Source organism: Ranitomeya imitator, chromosome 6 (genome assembly GCF_032444005.1).
Source record: "Ranitomeya imitator isolate aRanImi1 chromosome 6, aRanImi1.pri, whole genome shotgun sequence".
Lineage (NCBI taxonomy): Eukaryota > Metazoa > Chordata > Amphibia > Anura > Dendrobatidae > Ranitomeya > Ranitomeya imitator.
Window position 1 is genome coordinate 329,388,370 of NC_091287.1, and position 25,352 is coordinate 329,413,721.

Sequence of the window (25,352 nt, forward strand, 5' to 3'; positions counted from 1 at the left end):
AAAAATGACCGACTTTGAACTTCAATATTCTTTAAAATATTCAAGATGCGGCTCTGAAACCCGTGGCCGACCGACCCATCCTCATTTAAGTCAATCAACCACAAGTTTCAGAACCGCATCTTGAACACCCCAAAAAATACCAAAGTTCAAAATAGGTCTCCCCAGACCGAACAGAACAGCAGGGTTAAAGGGAATTTAGCTCTGCTAAACCATATTTTTTTTCTTGCATGATGATGTGTAGGAGTCACCTCTTAAGAAGAACTGCACTACACAAACCAAACTTTGAGGAGGGACTGACGTAGCCCTTTTCTATGAGGAAATACGTTTCAGACGGGACCAAGGTAGAAACATGGATGTCATCTATCTGATCTTTTAAAAAGGGATTCTATACAGTGCCACATAAAAGGTTTGTACATTAATTTGGAGGGTGGTTATTAATGGAACACACTTTTTGGGTACATCAGGGTCATTATTGGGCCCTTTTCTTTTTAATGTATTAATTAATGACTAGAAAGGAGCAAATTGATTCAATGCAAATCTAATTCATGTTTAATTATAGGAAATTTGCTGAACCCAGTGTCACGACTCAGCTGTCGGATGACCCAGGACAAGGGGCTCCTTCCCTGTCTCTTCCACTAAGGGGCACCCTAGTTTGCCCTATTCCCCGGAATACTTCTGAAGGTGAAGATGCTGGGGCTGCCACTCTTGCCTTATCTCCTGAATCAGCCCTCCGTCTGTTCTCTTTCCCCACCCAGGGAAGAGTGGCGCTACTGCGCACCGCCATACACCAACCTGACGAACAAGGCAACACAATCAAGGGTAAACTGAAAATACCAAGCATACAAATATTCCCTCACATATAACAGAGGAATGCACCAGGGAGTGGAGGAAGGGAATTATCACACTTACAAGCCACCCAACAGTCACAGATAACTCCTACAAAACTCATTCTCATATAAACACCTCTCCTCCAAGCCATGTAGCAAAAGCTATCTCTGACATGGGTTTGAATCAGGACCAAGATTATAAAGGGGATGGGAGTGGCTAACAGAGCTCAGCTGAGATCTCATGCTCCCAGAGTTTCCAACATGGCCGATTAACCACTGTTCTGTCAAAAAAAATAAACACAATTTAAAAAGAAGGAGAAATGCTTCTTTCTCTAGCAGCCTTCCACGACAGCCACAGGAGGTTGTCTCCATACCCTAATGGGGGACAGGAAGCACAAGAGGTTAAAAACCCCTCCCACCTCCCATTAACCAGTGTCTTTCCAGTTCCCCATGGGGCATGGAGAGGTTCCTGGTGCGCTGCGCGGCCGGCTCTGCAGTGTACCTTTTATTTTTTTACTTTGCCGGGCATTGGTGGTCGGGCCCCGGGGCTTCCTCCTCTGTTATGCTCCCTGTTTCCTCCAGATTCGGGACCGCATTCCCGGTCCTCCTGCGCTCCCTCTGCGGGGTAAAGCGAACTGGTGAGCCCTTCCTGCAGGCCTCCCTGAGCTCTCCGGCATCTCCCCCTCCTGTGCGCGCTGTTCGGCGACCCGAAAGTCACGTGGTGTTCTACTTCCGGGTCGGCGCTCCAGCATAGGAGCGATATCCTGTCCAGCGTTATGGACTACTGAACGGCGTGTGAGTCACGCTGCACCCTCGCACGCCTGCCTGGGACCGCGGAGGGGGAGGGGCAGCTAAGTGCCATGCGCTGGTGCAGTCTTATTTCCTATATAAGCTGCGAAGACGTCTCAGGTAAGCCTGCTGTAAGCATGGATTCGTCTTGCCCTGCAGCTGCAGAGCCCAGCGCTCCTCAAGCCCCAGTAAGTGCGGCAGAGATGGGTCCCTGTTGTGAATTCTGTGGCGGAGCTCCCTCCTGTGGTCACAAGTGGTACTTCGGCTGGTTCTCTCTGTGAGCTTCCGTTGGTGGAGGAAAGTGGTACTGCGGCTTCTGAGTTTCCTTCCTCAGGTGATGTGGTGAAGTCGTTAGGTGCTGCTCTATTTAACTCCACCTAGTGCTTTGATCCTGGCCTCCTGTCAATGTTCTAGTATTGGACCTGTTTCCTCCTGGATCATTCCTGTGGCCTGCTGCTCTGCATAGCTAAGTTCCTCTTTGCTATTTGTTTGCTGTTTTTTTCTGTCCAGCTTGTCAATTTGTTTTTACTGCTTGCTGGTAGCTCTGGGATGCAGAGGGTGTACCTCCGTGCCGTTAGTTCGGTACGGAGGGTCTTTTTGCCCCCTTTGCGTGGTGTTTGTAGGGTTTTGTGTTGACCGCAAAGTTACCTTTCCTATCCTCGCTCTGTTCAGAAAGTTGGGCCTCACTTTGCTAAATCTATTTCATCTCTACGTTTGTCTTTTCATCTTAACTCACAGTCATTATATGTGGGGGCTGCCTTTTCCTTTGGGGTATTTCTCTGAGGCAAGGTAGGCTTATTTTCTATCTTCATGCTAGCTAGTTTCTCAGGCCGTGCCGAGTTGCATAGGGAGCGTTAGGCGCAATCCACGGCTGCCTTTAGTGTGTTGGAGAGGATTAGGGATTGCGGTCAACAGAGTTCCCACGTCTCAGAGCTCGTTCTTCTTTTTTGGGTTATTGCCAGGTCACTGTATGTGCGCTGATCTCTATGTCCATTGTGGTACTGAATTACCTTTCATAACAGGTCCCGTTTTAAGGTAGTTTAAATATACCTTCTTACACCGCTTCCTCTCTCATTTCAGGGAGTCAAGCCTGGCCCTAGAACCGTTACTAAACGCAAATGCGCTACCTGTAATGTAAAAATGCCCTTAGATTGGGAGAAAAAGTTGTGCCAACCTTGTACGGATAAAGTAGTCCGGGCGGAACACCCTTCTTTAATTGAAGAAATTCGCTCCCTGGTTAGGCAAGAGGTCCAAACCTCTTTAGCCACACTCGCCCCCCCTCCACCACCACCACCGTCCTCACCTGGTACATTACTTCCCAAAAAGAGGAAAATCCAGGAATATTCTGGGTCAGAGTCTGAAGAGTCTTATACGTCATCTTCAGTCAAATGGGAAGATGTGTTACCCCATAAGTCTGCGGAAATTAGAAAATATCTTTTCTCCTCTGAATACATTGAGGAATTGGTGTCTGCAGTGAGGAATACTATGGGGCTAAAAGAGGAACCAGTTCCTCAGTCTATACAAGACGAACTATTCGGTATACATACCGAAAAACAACCTGGGTTTCCCGTACATAAAAGTATCATAGACATGATCAATAATGAGTGGGAACTGCCTGAGAAACGGCTAACTACCCCCTCAGACTTTAAACATCGGTTTCCTCTAGATGAGGATTCAATCAAATGGAGCATCCCCAAAATAGATGTTCAGGTGGCAAGAGTGGCTAAGAAGACGGCTCTGCCGTTCAAGGATTCTTCCCAGTTAAAGGACCCCTTAGATAGGAAGATTGAGAGCCTTCTCAAAAAATCCTGGGAAACTTCTACCTCGGCCCTCAGATTCAACATTGCATCCACCTGTGTGGCCCGCTCTCTCTTCTGCTGGATAGAAGAGCTAGAAAACCACATCTCTCAGGGTACCCCCAGAGAAGAAGTATTGGACTACTTGCCTATTTTGTATCGGGCAACTGGGTTCCTTGCAGACGCCTCACTAGAATCCATCCATGTGGCCGCCAGATCTCTAGTCCAGACAAATTCAGCCAGAAGAGCTCTCTGGCTAAAAATGTGGAGCGGAGATGTCACTTAAAAAATAAAGCTTTGTTCCATTCCTTTTAAGGGTGACTATGTGTTTGGGCCCTCATTAGATGACATACTGGAAAAAGCCACGGACAGAAAGAAAACTCTTCCTGAACAAAGACCTCCCAGGAAGCGTTTTTTTCGACCCTCCCAGCCCCAGCCCTACCAGGGTAAAGGAAAAGGGAAGTCTGGGAGGTGGAGTTATGCCAAGGGGAAACCTAAAAACACCCTTATTCCCCAACAAACACAACAAGAAAAACAATGACTCTGATCTGGTGGGGGGGAGGCTTTCGAACTTTGTTCACAGTTGGCAGAACATCTCCAACAGCCCTTGGGTGGTGAGTGTCATCCATCAGGGTCTTCTGATAGAGTTCGATGCGCCTCCTCCCAGGATCTTAAGAGTCACCTCCCCGCCATCTCGGGAGACTCAAAAACTGATGATGGCAGGAATACAGGACTTACTAGACTCGAGAGCTATTTCTGTGGTCCCGGTAAACGAGCAAGGGAAGGGACACTATTCCCGTATCTTCATGGTAAAAAAGCCTTCTGGGCAGGCTCGGATTATAATAAATCTAAAAGCTCTCAACAAATAGATAACTTACCGCAAATTCAAAATGGAGTCAGTAAAAACAGCCATCCCTCTGATAGCTCCTCATTCCTATATGGCAACAATAGACCTCAAGGATGCCTATTTCCATATTCCAATGCATCCTCGCCACAGGAAATACCTAAGATTTACGGTCCAATTCAATCAAAAGGTCCTACATTTCCAATACAATGTTCTCCCCTTCGGGATCTCCTCGGCCCCAAGGGTTTTCTCCAGAGTCATGGCGGAAGCTGTAGCTCACATCAGGAACCAAGACGTCGCTATAGTGCCGTACTTGGACAACCTTTTAATAATTGGTCCTTCCGCTGAAATTCTCAATCAGAGAATTTCCAAAACTCTGAACATCTTGCAGCTTTTGGGTTGGATACCCAATCTAAAGAAGTCTCAACTATTACCTTCAAAGGTGATAAAATTCCTCGGAGTCCTTTTGGACTCGGAAAATCAAAAATCTTTTCTACCAGAGGAACACCAGAGGAACCTGATATCCAAGGTCCTAGACTTCAAGAAACAACGGTCTCCGACTCTGCGGACTGCAATGTCTCTTCTGGGGTCGATGACGGCCTGTATACAATCAGTCCAGTGGGCTCAAAGCCACTCCAGAGTTCTGCAGGCACACATCCTAGGAAATTGGAACGGAAATCCAAATTTCCTGAACAGAAGAGTCTACACTCCAGGGAAGGTAAAGGCCTCGTTAACCTGGTGGGTGATCCAATCAAACCTGCTAAAAGGAGTGGACTGGATACAAGATCCGCTGGTAACAGTGACAACAGATGCCAGTCAAAAAGGTTGGGGAGCAGTGGTTTCGCAAATCCCATTCCAGGGTCACTGGAATCGGGAAGAAAGCTCCAATTCCTCCAACTTCAGAGAATTGATGGCAGTGGAGAGGGCCCTTCTGGCAGCCAGCAGTATCATCATAGGTCAACATGTCAGAGTCTACTCAGACAATATGATGACTGTAGCACATCTAAAACACCAGGGGAGTCTGAAGTTCAACCATTTGAGAGCAATATCAAACAGAATTTTTTGCTGGGCAGAGAAACATCTCCTCTCACTATCAGCAATACATCTCAAAGGGTCAGTAAACATTCATGCGGATCTCCTAAGTCGTCACGATTTACATCCAGGAGAATGGAGCCTGAAGACAGACGTTTTCAGAATGTTGACAGACAGATGGGGACTCCCCGACATAGATCTTCTAGCGTCAAGCCAGAATGCACAGGTCAAGAACTACTTCTCTCTAGACCCCAAAGACAGGTCTCAAGGAATAGATGCCTTTGCTCATACATGGAGGTTCCATCTAGCGTACGTGTTTCCTCCAATACCTTTGCTTGCAAAAACCCTCAGGAAGATCCGAGACGATCAGGTCCCGACTATCCTAGTAGCTCCGGCATGGCCAAAGAGGAGCTGGTATCACCTCATCAGAGAACTGAAGGTGGATGGTCCAGTTTTTCTTCAAAAATCAGAAGATCTACTCTGCCAGGGCCCCTTTCATCATCTGGAGCCGCAGAAATTCAAGCTGGCAGCCTGGCTATTGAAGCCCAGGAACTAAGAGCTAAAGGTCTTTCAGAGTCAGTAATCTCTACTTTACAGAAATCTAGAAAACCTGTCACCAATGCTATATATAGCAAAATTTGGAAGAGATTCTCCTCGTGGTGTCATCCTGACCCTTTCCATCCTAATATCTCACAAATATTAGATTTTCTACAAAAAGGATTGGAGTTGGGGCTGAAGCCAAGTACCTTTAAGGTCCAAGTGTCAGCTTTGAGTTCTGTCTTCGACCAAGACCTTGCAGGTCACCGTTGGATAAAACGGTTTATGGTCTCAGCATCAAGACATTGTCCAAGAAAACAAATCTTTGTACCATCATGGGACTTAAACATAGTTCTAAAGGGTCTTATGGCTCCTCCATTTGAGCCGTTATCATCTTGTTCCTCACAGCTTCTGTCCTGCGAGACTGCTTTTTTAGTTGCAATTTCTACTGCAAGACGAGTGGGGGAAATACAAGCCCTTTCAATTAGAGAACCTTATCTTACCATAAGAGATGATTCCATTGTGTTCCGACCAGATCCATGTTTTCTTCCGAAAGTAGTGTCAGAATTTCATCGATCACAGGATATAGTCCTCCCATCGTTCTGTCACAATCCTTCAAATCCGGAAGAACACAGATTTCATACATTGGATGTACGGCGTATAATGCTATACTACTTGGAACAAACTAAATCCTTCGTTCATCTATCTGGCTGAAACAAGGGCAAGAAGGTAGCGAAGAATACCATTGCCAACTGGATAAAGAAGGCCATTACTGAAGCATACCTAGCTCAGAATATTGCGATTCCTGCGGGCCTAAAGGCTCATTCCACCAGATCTACTTCTGTCTCCTGGGCTGAAAGGGCTGGTGCTTCAACAGAGCAGATTTGCAGGGCTGCAACATGGTCTTCTCTACACACATTTACTAAGCATTATAGATTGGACTTCTGGTCCAACCGGGATTTTGCCTTTGGCCGAAAGGTTCTTCAGGCTGTAGTCCCTCCCTAAATACAGAATTGGTTGGCATTCCTGCTGTGGCTGTCGTGGAAGGCTGCTAGAGAAAATAGAATTATTCTTACCGTTAATTCGGTTTCTAGAAGCCTTCCACGACAGCATTAATTCCCTCCCGATGTTCTTGGATATATGTTCTGAGAACCTAAAGGTAACCGGTGCTATGGGTTCAGTTGTAAGTCACTGGTTAATGGAAGGTAGGAGGGGTTTTTAACCTCTTGTGCTTCCTGTCCCCCATTAGGGTATGGAGACAACCTCCTGTGGCTGTCGTGGAAGGCTTCTAGAAACCGAATTAACGGTAAGAATAATTCTATTTTTTAGTGCAGGAATAGGAGCAATGAGATGCTGCGGTCTTCTGGCTCCTCTCTATTGCGGTAACCCTGTGAAAGCCAGCTAGCTTACATCAGTTTACTAATGTGAATATATGTGAAGATAACTTTTACATTATTAAGGCTGTGTCTGCATTAAAGAGCTTGAAAGTAATTGGATATGTTACTATAAGACCTAAGAGTATGATTAACATCTAGATATAAGCAGTTCAGGCAAAATATAAATTTGTCCGATAGCATGATTTTTCCTTGGAAAATCCATTCGCAGTGAAGTTATTTTCCATGAATTTAATATCCATTATTATTCTCTGATGTCTCTTCAGTCTCCAGAGCATAATATATATAATTTGTAAAAAATAAGATAAAAATTGTTATATTCACCTCACCATTGACCTATCTTGCCACCATTTTGCTGAATTACAAAAATCTGGATTTTAGCAAATGCAAATTTTTGTAAAATTAGCGTACAAATCAATTCCACTCGAATTTGTTCACTCATCTCTATACCCACCTTTTTGGACTCTTGGAGTATCTGCAATTTCCTGTAAATTTATACTCCCCAAATTATATTTTTGAGGAACAAAATTGCCTATGCTGGCAAATTAGAATTTTTAAATATTTGATTATCTCTATTAGTGACCATGTAGAGTGTATTAAGGTAGAATTTGAATATTTGCATATGATTCTAAGCTCTGCAAACAAATCAACAGAAAGAAGAATAATTTAATACTACTTATGGATTTGAGGATGCCGGAGGCTTAGGTCATGAAATAGCAATTAAAGTTTAATGTTTTACTGTAGATAAATATAAGACAATGCTTTTGGGCCAACGAATCAAAAATTACAATTGTGTACTAACTGGTAAACACTGGGTAAAACTGTCACTGAAGCGTCTTTTGTGTATTGGTGGACAACAAACTCAACTATAGTGAACAATGCCAAGCAGTCCTGCCACCAAGCTTAATAAAATCATGAGATGCATTACAAAAGGCATACATACTCATGACACTGTACAAGTCTCTAGTGCAGCAACACTTGGAATAATGTGTATAGTTTTGGGCTTCTGTGTATGATAGGGACTTGCTTGAACTAGAAATGGTGCAGAAAGGAGCTTTCAAGGCTATTAAGGAATTGGGTGGAGTGAAATAACAATAAACATTTTCAATATGGAAAAAGGAAGACTTATGGCTGTTAGGGCTAGTGGAACGCACCAAATAATAAGACAGATGGAGTAAGGTGCGTTCGCAGCCCGGGGTCCACCGTGCAGAGATGGAACCTGGTGCCAAGTAATGACGGACTATATGGCGGCACAATATGAATACACACATGGGTTAACCTCACCCTGTGTGACGGTAGCGAACCCTGTTGCGTCACAGGACTGCGGTACCGCACCAAAAGCGCAAGCAAGGAGTCTTAGAACTCAATCCCAAGACACAGGATTTGAGTACATCTAGACCTCATGCGCTCGACACCGCTACTGAGGTGTCAAAGTGACTGAAATAATTATAATAAAGAAGCACGAGAGTGCATGCGGTGCCGCACTGGCGAAAGCCAGTCAACAACACTAGGAATGGGAATGATTTAGGAGCTTACATCCATCAACACACACACATTATCAAGTCTATACTAGCGCATGGCTGTGCGGTCATGCGCAGCTTATATAGTTGCAGCACGTTCAGGATCGTCCAATAAAGGACCAATGGGAAGCTGCTACCGAAGTTTTGCACTTTCATGACCTTCCTGGAGGACCAATGGGATGTGCTGCAGTACCTGAGCATGTGACCCTCGATCTCCAACGGGAGATCTTGCCCTGGGCATGCTCAGAAAGAGAAAAGCAGGACTTAGTCCCAAAAGCATCCGCTCGCCGCTGCCCAACACTGACTTCAAAGGCAGAAGCAGGAAAAGCAGCAGTAACTCTTTGTACAGAGTGGGACTGAGCAAGACGCTGGGACCGACGTCTCTGCTGAGCAGACTCCACTGCGGCTGGAGAAGAATGGGAGACCGCAGCGGAGATGGCTCAAGATTCCCCCTGTGCAGAAGTGGGAACTCGACACTTAACACACTATTTGGCCAAATTCTGTGCAAAGCGTCTCAAATATTTTTCCTAATGTTCAAAAAGCCATTTTGCTATTCTTATTTCATGTATTTCATATTCGACATGCTTTGGCACGATAGAGTGCAACCTTTTTTTGTATATTGCATATGTTTATTTTTAAGGGCACTGGGTCAGGATGTGCTGCAGAAAACCGGAGAAGATGGAAGTCTGTAGAGACAAGCTAAGGATGTGAGAAGTCATGATGGCGTCTGGAAAAGATGGAGACAAAAACAAACAGAATGACTCAAATCATGGAAGATATCACTTGTAAGGTTCCTTGATGTAAATATTTATTTGTGATCCAGTCTGTGTCTCATCAGTGCTGTGGTTCCTGTATGGTCCGCAGTCTGATACAGACTGATAACAACAACTATATTATTTTTATCATTGTTAAGGAGATACTGGGAGTTGTAGGTTCGTGTGATTCAATTGTATATGGGGCCATCCTGACATTACAATTGATTGCTGTACTAAGCTTTGTTATTATATTCAAGTACTTATGGTGGTTCTAGTGCTGCATTCATGTACTGGTGTTGTGTTTATTTATTTACTAGTGGTTGTTCTAGTGACCTATTTATTTTCTGATGATCGTCCTGGTGCTGTATTTATATACTATTGATGGCTCTGGTGTTCTATTTATGTACTGATGATGAATTTCGTTTTGTATTGTAAGACTCATGCTGGTGTGGTAGATGGAGGCAGGTATATCTCGCCCAGGTGTTTGTCCTATGTGAATTAGGCCACTCAGTATCTTCAGGGTGCTAATGGGTTAATGATTGCAGGAATAAAAGATGACCAGCTGGGTGTTTCCAGTGTCTGCCTGGGGCACACAGATTGCCTGCCTGTGTGAGACAAACGTGAGTGAAGAGCTCTGCTCAAGATCTGTATGATGTTAGCTGGGTGGGAGAAGCCCCCCCAGTTGTTGAGATAGCAACGTATTTGTTTAGTAAGTGCCGGACAGGCTAGGGTTTATTTTTATGTTTTGTTTTTTGTGTTGCTTTCACGTTAATAAATCTGACCTGAGGTCAGCCTGCTCAGAAACCTGCTGTACGCCTCAGATTCAATGCACAAACCACGTGTCCTTTGACCCCAGCAAAGGCGATCCCAGAGTGTTTTGTCACATTGTGGTGGAGAACGCGGGCATACCGTGGCACAGGCGACAGCATGGAAGACGTGGTGAAAGCCTTAGTACAGTCCACTGCCGTACAGCAGCAGGCCACTGCCGCACAGCACGAAGCTAATCGCTTGATGGCCGCACAGCTGAAGGAGTTACTGGACATGACGGTTGCAGACCGCCAACTTCTCCAACAGGTGGCGCAGCGCCTGGTGAGTATGCCTGACGCTGACCCGGAAGCAGAGTCCAGAAGGATCCATGTGAGTCGATACTGGCAAAAGCTGACTGCAGAAGATGACGTTGAGGCATATCTGACAACTTTTGAGCGGACGGCATTGAGAGAGAAGTGGCCGAAGGCACGATGGGCCGATTTGATTGCCCCGTTTCTCTCCGGCGAGGCCCAAAAAGCTTACCATGATTTGGACCCGGAGGTCGCTCAGGACTTTGAGAAGCTGAAAGCTGAGATCCTGGCCCGGCTGGGTGTGACGACGGCTGTCCGTGCACAGAGGGTACATCAGTGGACATACCAGCAAGATAAACCAGCGCGGTCTCAGATGTTCGACCTGATCTACTTGACAAAGAAATGGCTGCAACCCGAGGTACTGACAATACCCGAAATAATCCAGCGGGTTGTCCTGGACAAGTACCTGAGAGTACTACCCCCAGCGCTGAAAAGGTGGGTAAGCCAAGGAAATCCCACGACAGCGGATCAACTTGTGGAGTTGGTCGAGCGTTATTCCGTGGCAGAAGGACTTCCCGACGACACCGCCAAACCCCGGACTGTGCCTCCTCCTCGTGGAACCGGTAAGACTGTTCCAGGGACCACGGGTGAAGGAAAATCGCTTAAAACTGTGGGGGAGGAGTCCGGGACTGCTCGCACTCCGAGACCAAGAGTATTGGACGGTGGTCTCAGTAGGGGACCTGTTAGGTGTTTCCGCTGCCATGAGAAGGGTCATGTTTCTGCGAACTGTCCTGTTACCGCTGAACCCATGCAGTGCGACGTTATAGACTCTAGAAAACGCATGTCTTTGGTTACACAGCTAGTGAGTGTGAATGCGGGTCAAAATGATACAGTGAAACACCTGTGTGAATTATCTGTTGATGGGAAAAATGTTGTGGCATTACTAGACTCTGGAAGTGTGGTGACTCTGGTGAAAGCTAGTCTGGTGGCACTTCCGTCTGGTCCGTCTGACAAGTTTTCTGTGACGTGTGTGCATGGTGACACCCGCTCGTACTTAACAGCGGTCATATGGATTTCTACTCCCTATGGGTCAGTGCAGCACAAAGTGGGACTCGTTCCCGCATTGTTACATGATGTAATCCTGGGCAGGGATTTTCCCTATTTCTGGCAGTTGTGGGAGAATCAGTTACTCCTTCACGGTAGCTGTACCCGTGAATCTTCTCCCATGCCATCTGGAGGTCCCGAGTCCCTAGAGGAGACCCCACAGGAAGATGTTGCTGGGGAGGTTAGTGAATCTAACCTTCAGTACCCCTTCTCCGTCATGGCGGGGGAAACAGAGGAAACTGAGGAACCTCAGCGAGAGGCGGAGGCAGACAGCCATCCGGCACCCTGCCTGCCAGATTTGGGAGTCCAGGTGGATGACTTCCACAGCGAGCAAATGAAAGATCCTACCCTGACTCCGGCTAGGAAAAATGTAAAAATGATAGATGGGGTACCCGTAGAACCTGACACTAGGCTAGCGTACCCGTATATGGTTCTTGAAAATGATTTGCTCTACCAGGTAGAAAAAAAAGGGGAAGACACAGTGCAACGGTTAGTGGTACCCAAACCTTATCGGCGGAAGGTACTGGATTTGGCCCACGGACATATAATGGGGGGACATCTGGGGGTACAGAAAACCACAGAAAGGATATTGCATTGTTTTGTGTGGCCTGGAATACATTGTGATGTCCGTAACTATTGTGAGTCCTGTCCAGAGTGCCAAATCGCGGCCCCTAAATCTCAGTTCCGTAGCCCTTTGGTACCCCTTCCTATCATCGGGGTCCCTTTTGAGAGAATTGGGATGGATTTGGTTGGGCCCCTTCCCCGATCCGCACGTGGGCACCAACATATCCTCGTCATCGTGGACTATGCCACTCGTTACCCGGAAGCCGTCCCTTTGCGTAACACAGCTACCAAGACGATCGCCAAGGAATTGGTACAAGTGTTTAGTCGGGTGGGAATTCCAAAACAGATACTCACCGACCAGGGGACTCCCTTTATGTCGAGGGTAATGAAGGAGCTCTGCAGGCTCTTACAAATAGACCCGTTGCGTACGTCTGTCTATCACCCTCAAACAGATGGCCTGGTTGAGCGCTTCAACAAAACCTTAAAACAGATGCTCCGGAAGGCGATAGACAAAGATGGGAAGAACTGGGATTACTTGTTACCCTATTTGCTGTTTGCCATTAGGGAAGTTCCCCAGTCTTCCACAGGATTTTCGCCTTTCGAACTGTTGTACGCCCGTCGTCCCCGGGGACTGCTGGACGTCGCAAAAGAAACCTGGGAAGGTCAAGTCACTCCCTTTAAAACGGTGATCGACCATGTAACACAAATGCAGGATCGTATTGCCGCTGTCATGCCCATTGTTAGGGACCATATGTTACAGGCCCAGGGAGCCCAGAGGCAAAGTTATGATAGAGGCGCTAAGGTCCGTACATTTGCACCCGGCGATAGGGTGTTGGTCCTAATCCCTACGGTGGATAGTAAATTCCTGGCGAAATGGCAGGGCCCATTTGAGGTCCGAGAAAGAGTTGGTGAAGTGAACTATAAAGTGTACCAGCCGGGTAAGAGAAAACCGGAACAGATTTATCATGTGAATCTGATAAAATCCTGGAAAGACCGCTCTGCCCTAACGGCGGATCTGCCCCGTCCGGTTTGTTCACTTACTGTACCAGAGGTGCAGGTTGCTGAGACTCTCTCAGAACGACAAAAATCTGAGGTTAAGCAATTTTTGTTACAGAACCGACAGTTTTTCTCCGAAAAACCTGGCCGGACGAAGTTGGTGAAACATGAGATTGTCACAGAGCCTGGCGTCACTGTTCATGTGAAGCCCTACCGGATTCCGGAAGCCCGCCGTGAAGCCGTCTCCCGGGAAGTGATGGCAATGTTGGACTTAGGAGTCATTGAGGAGTCACACAGCGCCTGGTCCAGTCCAATTGTGTTGATACCTAAACCGGATGGCTCCATCCGGTTTTGTAATGACTTTAGAAAACTGAATGCAGTTTCTAAATTTGATGCGTACCCTATGCCCCGGGTCGATGAGTTGATCGACCGGCTTGGTAAAGCCCGATACATTACGACCCTGGATTTAACAAAGGGGTACTGGCAGATTCCTCTGGCTGAGGCGGCCAGAGAGAAGACGGCATTTGCTACACCGGAAGGTCTGTTCCAGTATGTCTATATGCCGTTTGGACTTCACGGAGCTCCCGCAACGTTCCAGAGATTGATGGATCGAGTCTTGAGGCCTCACAGACAGTACGCTTCTGCCTACCTGGATGACATCGTAATTTACAGCATGGACTGGGAAACTCATCTCCAGAAGGTACAAGCCGTGATTGATGACCTGCGAGATGCAGGTTTAACGGCAAACCCCAAGAAATGCCACATCGGGCTTGAAGAAGCCCGATACTTGGGCTACGTGATTGGCCGAGGAGTGGTTAAACCCCAGATCGACAAAATACAGGCAATTCAGGGCTGGCCACAACCAGTGAACAAGAAACAAGTGCAGGCTTTCCTGGGGATTGCCGGCTATTATCGCCGGTTCATACCCAATTTTGCAGCCATGGCTACTCCCTTGACGGATCTTACCAAGGGGAAGGGTTCCGTCATGGTAAAATGGACCTCAGCTGCTGAAGAGGCCTTCCACAGCCTGAAACGGGCTTTGTGCTCTCAGCCCGTACTAGTGACTCCTGATTTCAGCAGCGAGTTTGTGGTACAAACTGATGCCTCTGATACTGGTGTCGGAGCTGTACTTTCCCAGGTGAGGGACGGAGTCGAACACCCGGTCCTCTATCTCAGTCGGAAACTGAATGTACATGAGCAGAGGTATGCCGTGGTTGAAAAAGAGTGCCTAGCCATTAAATGGGCTCTCGACTCCCTCAAGTATTACCTGGCTGGTAGGAAGTTTAGGCTGGTCACAGACCATGCCCCTCTCAAGTGGATGCACCTCCACAAGGACCGTAATAGTCGGGTAACCAGGTGGTTCCTTGCCCTGCAGGCTTACTCTTTTATGGTGGAGCACCGACCTGGGGTGCAGATGGGGAACGCCGATGCCCTATCCCGAGTGCACTGTTTCAAAAGTGTTCTTGCTCGACCGGAGTGGTCTGAGCAAGGGGGGGGGATATGTAAGACTCATGCTGGTGTGGTAGATGGAGGCAGGTATATCTCGCCCAGGTGTTTGTCCTATGTGAATTAGGCCACTCAGTATCTTCAGGGTGCTAATGGGTTAATGATTGCAGGAATAAAAGATGACCAGCTGGGTGTTTCCAGTGTCTGCCTGGGGCACACAGATTGCCTGCCTGTGTGAGACAAACGTGAGTGAAGAGCTCTGCTCAAGATCTGTATGATGTTAGCTGGGTGGGAGAAGCCCCCCCAGTTGTTGAGATAGCAACGTATTTGTTTAGTTAGTGCCGGACAGGCTAGGGTTTATTTTTATGTTTTGTTTTTTGTGTTGCTTTCACGTTAATAAATCTGACCTGAGGTCAGCCTGCTCAGAAACCTGCTGTACGCCTCAGATTCAATGCACAAACCACGTGTCCTTTGACCCCAGCAAAGGCGATCCCAGAGTGTTTTGTCACAGTATTCATTTACTGATGATGGTTTTGGTGATGAATACGTCACCAGAACATCCATGACTACATGAATACATTACCAGGACCATCATCACTACATGAATAAATCACCCAAAGCATCAGTAGTATATGAATACAGCACTAGAACAACAGTCACTTACGAATTTGTCACCAGAAGCACTATCTGAACAGGAATACATCACCATAAGTCCAATCAGAACAGGAATACGGCACCAGAACCACTATCAGTTTTGCTGCAGCTGTATTTGTTGCATGACAAATGCAAAAACCTTCTGACATATCACTTTATCTATAATGACGTACCCCCTCAGAAGCAGCTTACAAATTTCATTCACAGACCATGATGCAGAGCACCCCTAAGAAACAGCATACAAATTTCACCCACAGACAATGGGGCAGAGTGCTCCCTAAGAAGCAGCTTACAAATTTCACCCACAGACCATGGGGCAGAGTATCCGCTAAGGAGCAGCTTACATATTTCAACCATAAACCATGGGACAAAGTACTCTTAAGAAGCAGCTTACAAACTTCACCCACAGACGATGGGGCAGGGGAACCCCTAAGAAGAAGCTTACAAATTTCCCGCACAGACAATGGGGCAGAGTACCCACTAACAAGCAGCTTACAAATTTCACCCACAGAGTAAGCCTCAAAAGCAGCTTAGTAATTTCAGCCAAAGAGCATTGGGCAGAGTACCGTGCAACTCCAAAACGTTTGCTCCAGTAGCATATGTTCCAAATGCCACTGATGAAAAGCTTGTAGTATGATATTAGATCGAGTTGGCAGTCGGCTGAGAGGCTTGCTACCTGCAATCCAGTTAAAACTTGCACCCAGAGAGCATGCTTACAAATTTCCCTCACAGAAGCTGATAACAAATTTCACACCCAGACAACGGCCCACAGTACCCACATAGCCAGGTTGCAGTGTACATACAGCGGCTTATGTCAAACTACACCTACAGATATGGGTTCAACAATTCACACAGAGCTTTTTGCCAGAATATTATCACAGACATGGTTGCCTAAGAGGAGAAACGCCCTTGGCCATGCTTACTCGTCCAAGTGTCCATGGTGAAATGCACCCTGGCAAACATACATTTAATCAAGGAACAGGTGATGTTGTCTGCGACATGCTGGTGTAGCGCAGGCACAGCTTTCTTAGAAAAATAATGGTGACTGGGAAATTGGTACTGGGGGACTGTGACGGCCATCAGCTTTCAGAAACTGTCTGTATCTACCAAGCGGAAAGGCAGCATTTCCATGGCCAGCAGATTAGAGATTTTGGCGTTCTATCTCTTAGCTTTGTCATGCATAGAAGGAAACAGTCTTTTATGTGATCACAACTGCAGTACTGTGGGCTGGCTGCAGTGCTGAGAGAGGTCGGAGTACGTTGTACAGGACAAACTGCTTGACCATGACAGAGATGCAGGTGGAGATGTTGCGGTGTATTGAGAAAGTTGTGGTGTGCTATTTCTCTGAGATCATTCAAAAACAGCAGGCATGTCCGCTTCCATTACAGCTGATGGTGGGCTCTCAGTCAGCATGACCAGAGTGGCTAAAGAACCAAAGATTCTGCAGTCAAAGACCTGCATCTCAATAGTTGGCACGGTAATAGAAGAGGAGGAAGAAGCAGCAGATGTGATTGATGGGGTGGTTGATGGTTGTTCAAGTCTGCTGGTCCACATTTTAGCACAGTGGGATTCCCAGAGTAATGCATCTTGAATGCGCAAGTGAAGGTTCATACATGTAGTAGTCAAATTATTGCACTTTTTACCTCTCCTCAGTTTTTTTTTTGCAAAGTTGGCAGATTACGTGAGTTGGCTCATCCTTTGCAGTGTTAAAAAATGGCCCAAGATGGGAAACCCTTGCCACCTCTGTGAGCTGCAGACCCATCGATGCTGCTATTCACAGCCACATGTGGCTAAGGATGCATTGCTCGTCGTAGCAGCATCACTATGTGTCTGCAATGTATGGCGAAATGTAACCTCCTCGTCTTCTTCCTCAGATGACCTACTCAGCTGTGTGCCTCTATGTTCATGCCAACTGGGATCTAACACCTCATCATCATTATCCTCTGTATTATCACATTCCTCACCCTTGGAGTCACCCTCCTCCTCTTCCTGCCCTGACAGCACAATACAGCACAATACAGTCCACGTGAGTCTCATCATGCTGTCTGTAAGATTTGTCAACAAAATCTCAGTAGAGGCCAAAAAATCACTAGCTTGAGTAACTCATACATGAACCGTCACATGGATATGAGGCATAAGTTGCAGTGGGAAGCTCACTGTGCTACAATGCGACCTAGTGGGCCGGGTCAACCACCGTCTGCCACATCAAGTGCATCCGCATCCTCTTCATCCTCTGTGACTGTGGAGACAGCAGTCGCACATGGTTTTGGATGCAGACCTTCCACCTCTTTACCGGCAACAGCCAGTGTGATTGGCAGGTCGTCAGGACATTTGCTAGTGGAAACAACTGCTGGTGTTGAGCGCTCTCCGACATCGACACCACATTTTGATCAAGGCAACATAATATCTCCGCCTGCACCTTCCTCACAGACCAGCAGTTTGCCGGGGACACCCTAGTCAACTCCGTCTAAGCACAGCAGCCAGCCATCAGTCCCTCAGATGTGGACAAGTAAAAGACCATTTCCTCCTAGCCATGACAAAGCTAAGAGGTTGAATTTCTCCATCAGCAAGCTGTTGGCTACAGAAATGCTGCCTTTCCGCCTGGTGGACACAGAGGATTTTCGAGACCTTATGTCCGTCGCAATGCCCTAGTACCAGATGCCCAGTCGCCACTACTTCTCAAAGAAAGCTGTGCCTGCGCTACACCAGCATGTCCCACACAACATCACCGCTTCCTTGAGAAACTCTGTGTGTGACAGGGTGCATTTCACCACAGACACTTGGACGAGTAAACATGGACAGGGGCGTTACATGTCGGTGACTGGGCACTGGGTAACTACGGTGACATTAGGAGAAGGGGCTGCTGTCCAAGTCTTGCCGTCGCCACGAGTTGCTTGTCGATCCTCTGTATCTAGAAGTTTCTCCACTGCTTCTGCCTCCTCAACCTCCTCTCGGTTCTCCACCTGCACCCAAAGCCTCTCTGGTAATGCCACCACTTTGTAACTGCGCAGAAGGAATCCTGCTCACCTCCTCACTATGCTGTCACCAGGGCTCAAAGGCATCAGGCAGTGTTTACATTGAAATGTCTGGGAAATGTGAGTCACACAGAAGGAGTTGTGGTCAGCTCTGGAGACCGAGTTCCATCAATGGTTGTCTCCACTCAACATGCAGCCAGGGAAGGCTGTGTGCGACAATGCTGCAAACCTGGGTGTGGCCCTTCGCCGGGGAAATGTCACACACGTGCCTTGTATGGCTCACGTTTTGAACCTGGTTGTCCAGCAATTTTTATCCCACTATCCCGGACTAGATGGGCTTTTGCAGAGGGCACGGCCGCTGTGTGCTCACTTCTGCCATTCGCATCCCGCAGCTCGACGACTTGCATCTCTACAGAAGTCGTTGGGCCTGCCAGTTCACCGGCTGAAATGCGATGTGCCCACACTGTGGAATTCAACTCTGTACATGTTGCAGCGACTGTGGCAGCACCAACGAGCCCTGGTGCAATATGATATGACGTATAGCCTGGGCCAACGAGATCAAGAGGTGGGGCAAATCACGCTGCAGGAGTGGTCTCAGATCAGGGACCTATGCACCCTTCTGCACAGTTTTGAAATAGCGATGAAGATGTCTAGTGCTGACGATGCCATTATCAGCATGACCATTCCGGTGATTTACATGCTGGAGCACACCTTACACAGTGTTCGGAGTCAGGTGGTGGAACAAGAGGAGGAGGAGGAGGAACAGGAGGAGTCGTATGCGGAAGGGATCATATCTCCAAGGTCAAGAATGTTGGCAGCACCAAGGAGGCTGGCATTGGAGGCTGGGGGAGAGGGGTTACCGAGGGCGCATGGTAGCAGCCAAACTGTTGAGGAAGGTGCAGGAGGCGAGGAAGAAGTGGAGGACGAACTGGCGCTGGGCATGGAAGACTCATCAGATGAGGGAGACCTTGATCAAATTTCTGTTGTGCGAGGTTGGGGGGGAGAGGGCATATGAAGGAAGCATGATTCTCACCTCGTCACCACCAAGACAACAAGGACTTGGTCCTCCTGGATGCACAAGACACATGAGTGCCTTCTTGCTGAACTACCTGCACCATGACCCTCGGATTGTCAGAATCGAAAGTAATGCCGACTACTGGGTTGCCACACTCTTAGATCCCTGGTGCAAAAGCAAATTTGGTGAAATAATTCCTGCCATAGAAAGGGATTCACGCATGCAGGAGTATCAGCAGAGACTGTTACAGCATCTAACATCTGCTTTTCCACAAAACACCAGTGGTGCATGTAGTCAATCTGAGTTCTAATTTGCCAACCATGGGACTATCGAGTCATCACTCAAACCGTAACAGTAGCATCGTATCTGGTGGTAACAGCAATTTTTTCCAATCGTTTCAAATTTTTTTAGACCATCCTTTACAAGGCCACAGGAGGCAAGAAGTCTGACGCACAGCCAACGCCTAGAGAGGATGGAACAAGAGTATCTCCAAGTTAACATCGATGCCATGACTGTGGAACTGGACCCTTGCTCATTTTGGGCTTCCAATCTTGAAAAATGGCCTGAGCTCGCCACTCACGCCTTGGAGATCTTGTCGTGCCCCGCAGCCAGCGTTCTCTCTGAACGTGTGTTCAGCGCTGCTGGTGGTGTGCTGACAGATAAGCCCACGCAGCTGTCCAGTGACAATGTAGACAGACTAACGTTCATCAAGATGAACAAATCCTGGATCCGCAAGGACTTTTCTACCCCTGTGTCATCTTGGGGAGACTAAAAGCTTGATGATTTTTGAAAATCACCTCACCAACCGTTTTAAAAAACTCTGGTAAAATTGATGCCACTTAAGTGGTGTGGCCGAATTTTTGGAAAAAATGGAGACTCTTTTATTTAGTCCCCTTGCTGAGTTTTACATGACGTTGCCATCGTCAATTCCAGGTAGGTGGGGTCGTCTGCAGAGTTGTTTCCTCATACCATGGCCTGGGATTCAGAGGTCTGTTCCAAAGCTTCATTGTCTGCTAGTCAGCAGAGTAGCCCAGCCACCCACCGCCTGTTGACCTAAGTACTACTTTTAACGGAATGTAGCCCAGGAAATCATTTTGGGCCTAATAGAATTTGGTGCTACTCAGCAGCGTACTTTACCCATGAAGCAAGCTACACCGCCTGTTTACCTAAGTACTATTTTTTAACAGCATCTAGCCCAGGAAATCATTTTGGGCCTAGTAGAATTTGGTGTAACTCAGCAGCATACCCCACCCATGAAGCAAGCTACACCATCTGTTTATCTAACTACTATTTTGTAACGGCATCTAGCCCAGAAAATCCGTTTGGGCCTAGTAGAATTTAGTGCTACTCAGCAGCGTACACCACCCATCAAGCAAGCTACACCGCCTGTTTACCTAACTACTATTTTGTAATGGCATCTAGCCCAGGAAATCCATTTGGGCCTAGTAGAATTTAGTGATAATCAGCAGCGTACTTCACCCATGAAGCAAGCTACACCGCCTGTTTACCTAACTACTATTTTGTAATGGCATCTATCCCAGGAAATCTTTTTGGGCCTAGTAGAATTTGGTGCAACTCAGCAGCGTACCCCACCCATGAAGCAAGCTACACCGCCTGTTTACCTAACTACTATTTTGTAACGGCATGTAGCCCAGGAAATCCTTTTGGGCCTAATGGAATTTGATGCTACTCAGCAGCGTACCTCACCCATGAAGCAAGCTACACCGCCTGTTTACCTAACTACTATTTTGTAACGGCATCTAGCCCAGGAAATCCATTTGGGCCTAGTAGAATTTAGTGATACTCAGCAGCGTATGCCACCCATGAAGCAAGCTACACCGCCTGTTGATCTAATTACTAATTTTTAACTGCATCTAGCCCAGGAAATCGTTTTGTACCTAATAGCATTTTGTGCTACTCAGCAGAGTACCCCACTCATGAAGCAAGCTACACCGCCTGTTTACCTAACTACTATTTTGTAACGGCATCTGTTGTGAATTCTGTTATCGAACTCCCTCCTGTGGTCATGAATGGTACTTTGGCGAGTTCTGTCCATGGACTCCCTCTGGTGGCTGTGAGTGGAGCTGCTGCTTCTGAGGTTCCTTCCACAGGTGACGTAGGTTATTCTTTGGCTGGCTGCTCTATTTAACTCCACTCAGATCGTTACTCCATGCCAGCTGTCAATGTTCTTGTACTGGTTCAGTTCGCTCTTGGATCTTTCTGGTGACCTGTCTACTCCAGCAGAAGCTAAGTCCCTGCTAGTTAATTATTTGTTCATTGTTTCCTTGTCCAGCTGGCTATCATGATTTTTCCTTGCTAGCTGGAAGCTCTGGGATGCAGAGTGGCACCTCTGCACCGTGAGTCGTTGCGGAGGTCTTTTTGCACACTCTGCGTGGTCTTTTTGTAGTTTTTTGTGCTGACTGCAAAGATACCTTTCCTATCCTCAGTCTGTTTAGTAAGTCTGGCCTCCCTTTGCTGAAACCTGTTTCATTTCTGTGTATGTGACTTTCATCTTAACTCACAGTCATTATATGTGGGGGGCTGCCTTTTCCTTTGGGGAATTTCTCTGAGGCAAGGTAGGCTTTATTTTCTCTCTTTAGGGCTAGTTAGCTCTTAGGCTGTGAAGAGGCGTCTAGGTCATGTTAGGTACGCTCCACAGCTATTTCTAGTTGTGTGATAGGATTAGGGGTTGCGGTCAGCAGAGCTCCCACTTCCCAGAGCTTGTCCTGTGTGAGTTTAACCATCAGGTCGTTCCGGGTGCTCCTAACCACCAGGTCCATAACAGTACAGCTGGCCCAAAGTATTAATGCATCTCAATAGAGGGATAAGAGAAGTTCTGAGACCATTTTTTTTCTCTGCAGTGTTTTTTGTCTTTCTTTTCCCCTTAACCTCTGGGTGGTTCAGGACACAGGTGTAGATATGGACATACAAGGTCTGTCCTCTTGTGTGGATCATCTCACTGCAAGGGTACAAAACATTCAAGATTTTGTGGTTCTGAATCCGATGTTAGAGCCTAGAATTCCAATTCCTGATTTGTTTTCTGGAGATAAATCTAAGTTCCTGAATTTCAAAAATAATTGTAAACTGTTTCTAGCTTTGAAACCCCGCTCCTCTGGTGACCCCGTTCAACAAGTAAAAATCATTATTTCTTTGTTGCGTGGTGACCCTCAAGACTGGGCATTTTCCCTTACGCCAGGAGATCCTGCATTGCGTGATGTAGATGCGTTTTTTCTGGCGCTTGGATTGCTTTATGATGAACCAAATTCAGTGGATCAGGCAGAGAAAATCTTGCTGGCTTTGTGTCAGGGTCAGGATGAAGCGGAGGTGTACTGTCAGAAGTTTAGAAAGTGGTCTGTGCTTACTCAGTGGAATGAGTGTGCCCTGGCGGCAATTTTCAGAAAGGGTTTTTCTGAAGCCCTTAAGGATGTCATGGTGGGATTTCCCACGCCTGCTGGTCTGAATGAGTCTATGTCCTTGGCCATTCAGATCGATCGGCGCTTGTGTGAGCGCAAAGCTGTGCACCATTTGGCGGTATTCTCTGAGCATAGGCCTGAGCCTATGCAATGTGATAGGACTTTGACCAGAGCTGAACGGCAAGAACACAGACGTCGGAATGGGCTGTGTTTTTACTGTGGTGAATCCACTCATGCTATCTCCGATTGTCCTAAGCGCACTAAGCGGTTCGCTAGGTCTGCCACCATTCGTACGGTACAGTCTAAATTTCTTTTGTCCGTTACTCTGATTTGCTCTCTGTCGTCCTATTCTGTTATGGCATTTGTGGATTCAGGCGCTGCCCTGAATTTGATGGACATGGAGTTTGCCAGGCGCTGTGGTTTTTTCTTGGAGCCCTTGCAGTATCCTATTCCATTGAGAGGAATTGATGCTACGCCTTTGGCCAAGAATAAGCCTCAGTACTGGACTCAATTGACCATGTGCATGGCTCCTGCGCATCAGGAGGATATTCGCTTTTTGGTGTTGCATAATCTGCATGATGTGGTCGTTTTGGGGTTGCCATGGCTACAGGTCCATAATCCAGTATTGGATTGGAAATCTATGTCTGTGTCCAGCTGGGGTTGTCAGGGGGTACATGGTGATGTTCCATTGCTGTCAATTTCCCCTTCCACTCCTTCTGAAGTCCCTGAGTTTTTGTCAGATTACCGGGATGTATTTGAAGAGCCCAAATCCGGTGCCTTACCTCCTCATAGGGATTGCGATTGTGCTATTGATTTGATTCCTGGTAGTAAGTTTCCTAAGGGCCAACTGTTTAATTTATCTGTGCCAGAGCACGCCGCTATGCGGAGTTATATAAAGGAATCCTTGGAGAAAGGTCATATTCGCCCGTCGTCATCACCGTTGGGAGCAGGGTTCTTTTTTGTGGCCAAGAAGGATGGCTCTTTGAGACCTTGTATTGATTACCGCCTTCTTAATAAGATCACAGTCAAATTTCAGTACCCTTTGCCGCTGCTGTCTGATTTGTTTGCTCGGATTAAGGGGGCTAGTTGGTTCACCAAGATAGATCTTCGTGGGGCGTATAATCTTGTGCGAATTAAACAGGGCGATGAATGGAAAACAGCCTTTTATACGCCCGAGGGCCATTTTGAGTACCTGGTTATGCCATTCGGGCTTTCTAATGCTCCATCTGTGTTTCATTCCTTTATGCATGACATCTTCCGAGAGTACCTGGATGGATTCATGATTGTATATTTGGATGATATTTTGGTCTTTTCGGATGATTGGGAGTCTCATGTGAAGCAGGTCAGAATGGTGTTCCAGGTCCTTCGTGCGAATTCCTTGTTTGTGAAGGGGTCGAAATGTCTCTTTGGGGTTCAGAAGGTTTCATTTTTGGGTTTCATTTTTTCCCCTTCTACTATCGAGATGGACCCTGTTAAAGTTCAGGCCATTTATGATTGGACTCAGCCGACATCTGTGAAGAGCCTGCAGAAGTTCCTGGGCTTTGCTAATTTTTACCGTCGCTTCATCGCTAATTTTTCTAGTGTTGCTAAACCATTGACTGATTTGACCAAGAAAGGTGCTGATGTGGTCTATTGGTCCTCTGCGGCTGTAGAGGCTTTTCAGGAGTTGAAGCGTCATTTTTCTTCTGCCCCTGTGTAGTGCCAGCCAGATGTTTCGCTCCCGTTTCAGGTCAAGGTTGATGCTTCTGAGATTGGAGCAGGGGCTGTTTTGTCGCAAAGAAGTTCTGATGGCTCGGTGATGAAACCATGTGCCTTCTTTTCTAGAAAATTCTCACCTGCTGAGCGCAATTATGATGTTGGCAATCGAGAGTTGTTGGCCATGAAGTGGGCATTCGAGGAGTGGCGACATTGGCTTGAAGGAGCCAAGCATCGCGTGGTGGTCTTGACGGATCACAAGAATTTGACTTATCTCGAGTCTGCCAAACGGTTGAATCCTAGACAGGCTCGATGGTCGCTGTCTTTCTCCCGTTTTGATTTTGTGGTTTCGTACCTTCCGGGCTCTAAGAATGTGAAGGCTGATGCCCTGTCAAGGAGTTTTGTGCCTGACTCTCCGGGTGTTCCTGAGCCGGCGGGTATTCTCGAAGAGGGGGTAATTTTGTCTGCCATCTCCCCTGATTTGCGGCGTGTGCTGCAGAAGTTTCAGGCTGATAGACCTGACCGTTGTCCAGCGGAGAAACTGTTTGTCCCTGATAGATGGACTAGTAGAGTTATCTCTGAGGTTCATTGTTCGGTGTTGGCGGGTCATCCTGGAATCTTTGGTACTAGAGATTTGGTGGCTAGATCCTTTTGGTGGCCTTCTTTGTCACGGGATGTGCGTTCTTTTGTGCAGTCCTGTGGGACTTGTGCTCGGGCTAAGCCCTGCTGTTCTCGTGCCAGTGGGTTGCTTTTGCCCTTGCCGGTCCCGAAGAGGCCCTGGATGCATATTTCCATGGATTTTATTTCAGATCTCCCTGTCTCTCAAAGGATGTCGGTCATTTGGGTGGTTTGTGATCGCTTCTCTAAGATGGTCCATTTGGTACCCTTGTCTAAATTGCCTTCCTCCTCTGATTTGGTGCCATTGTTTTTCCAGCATG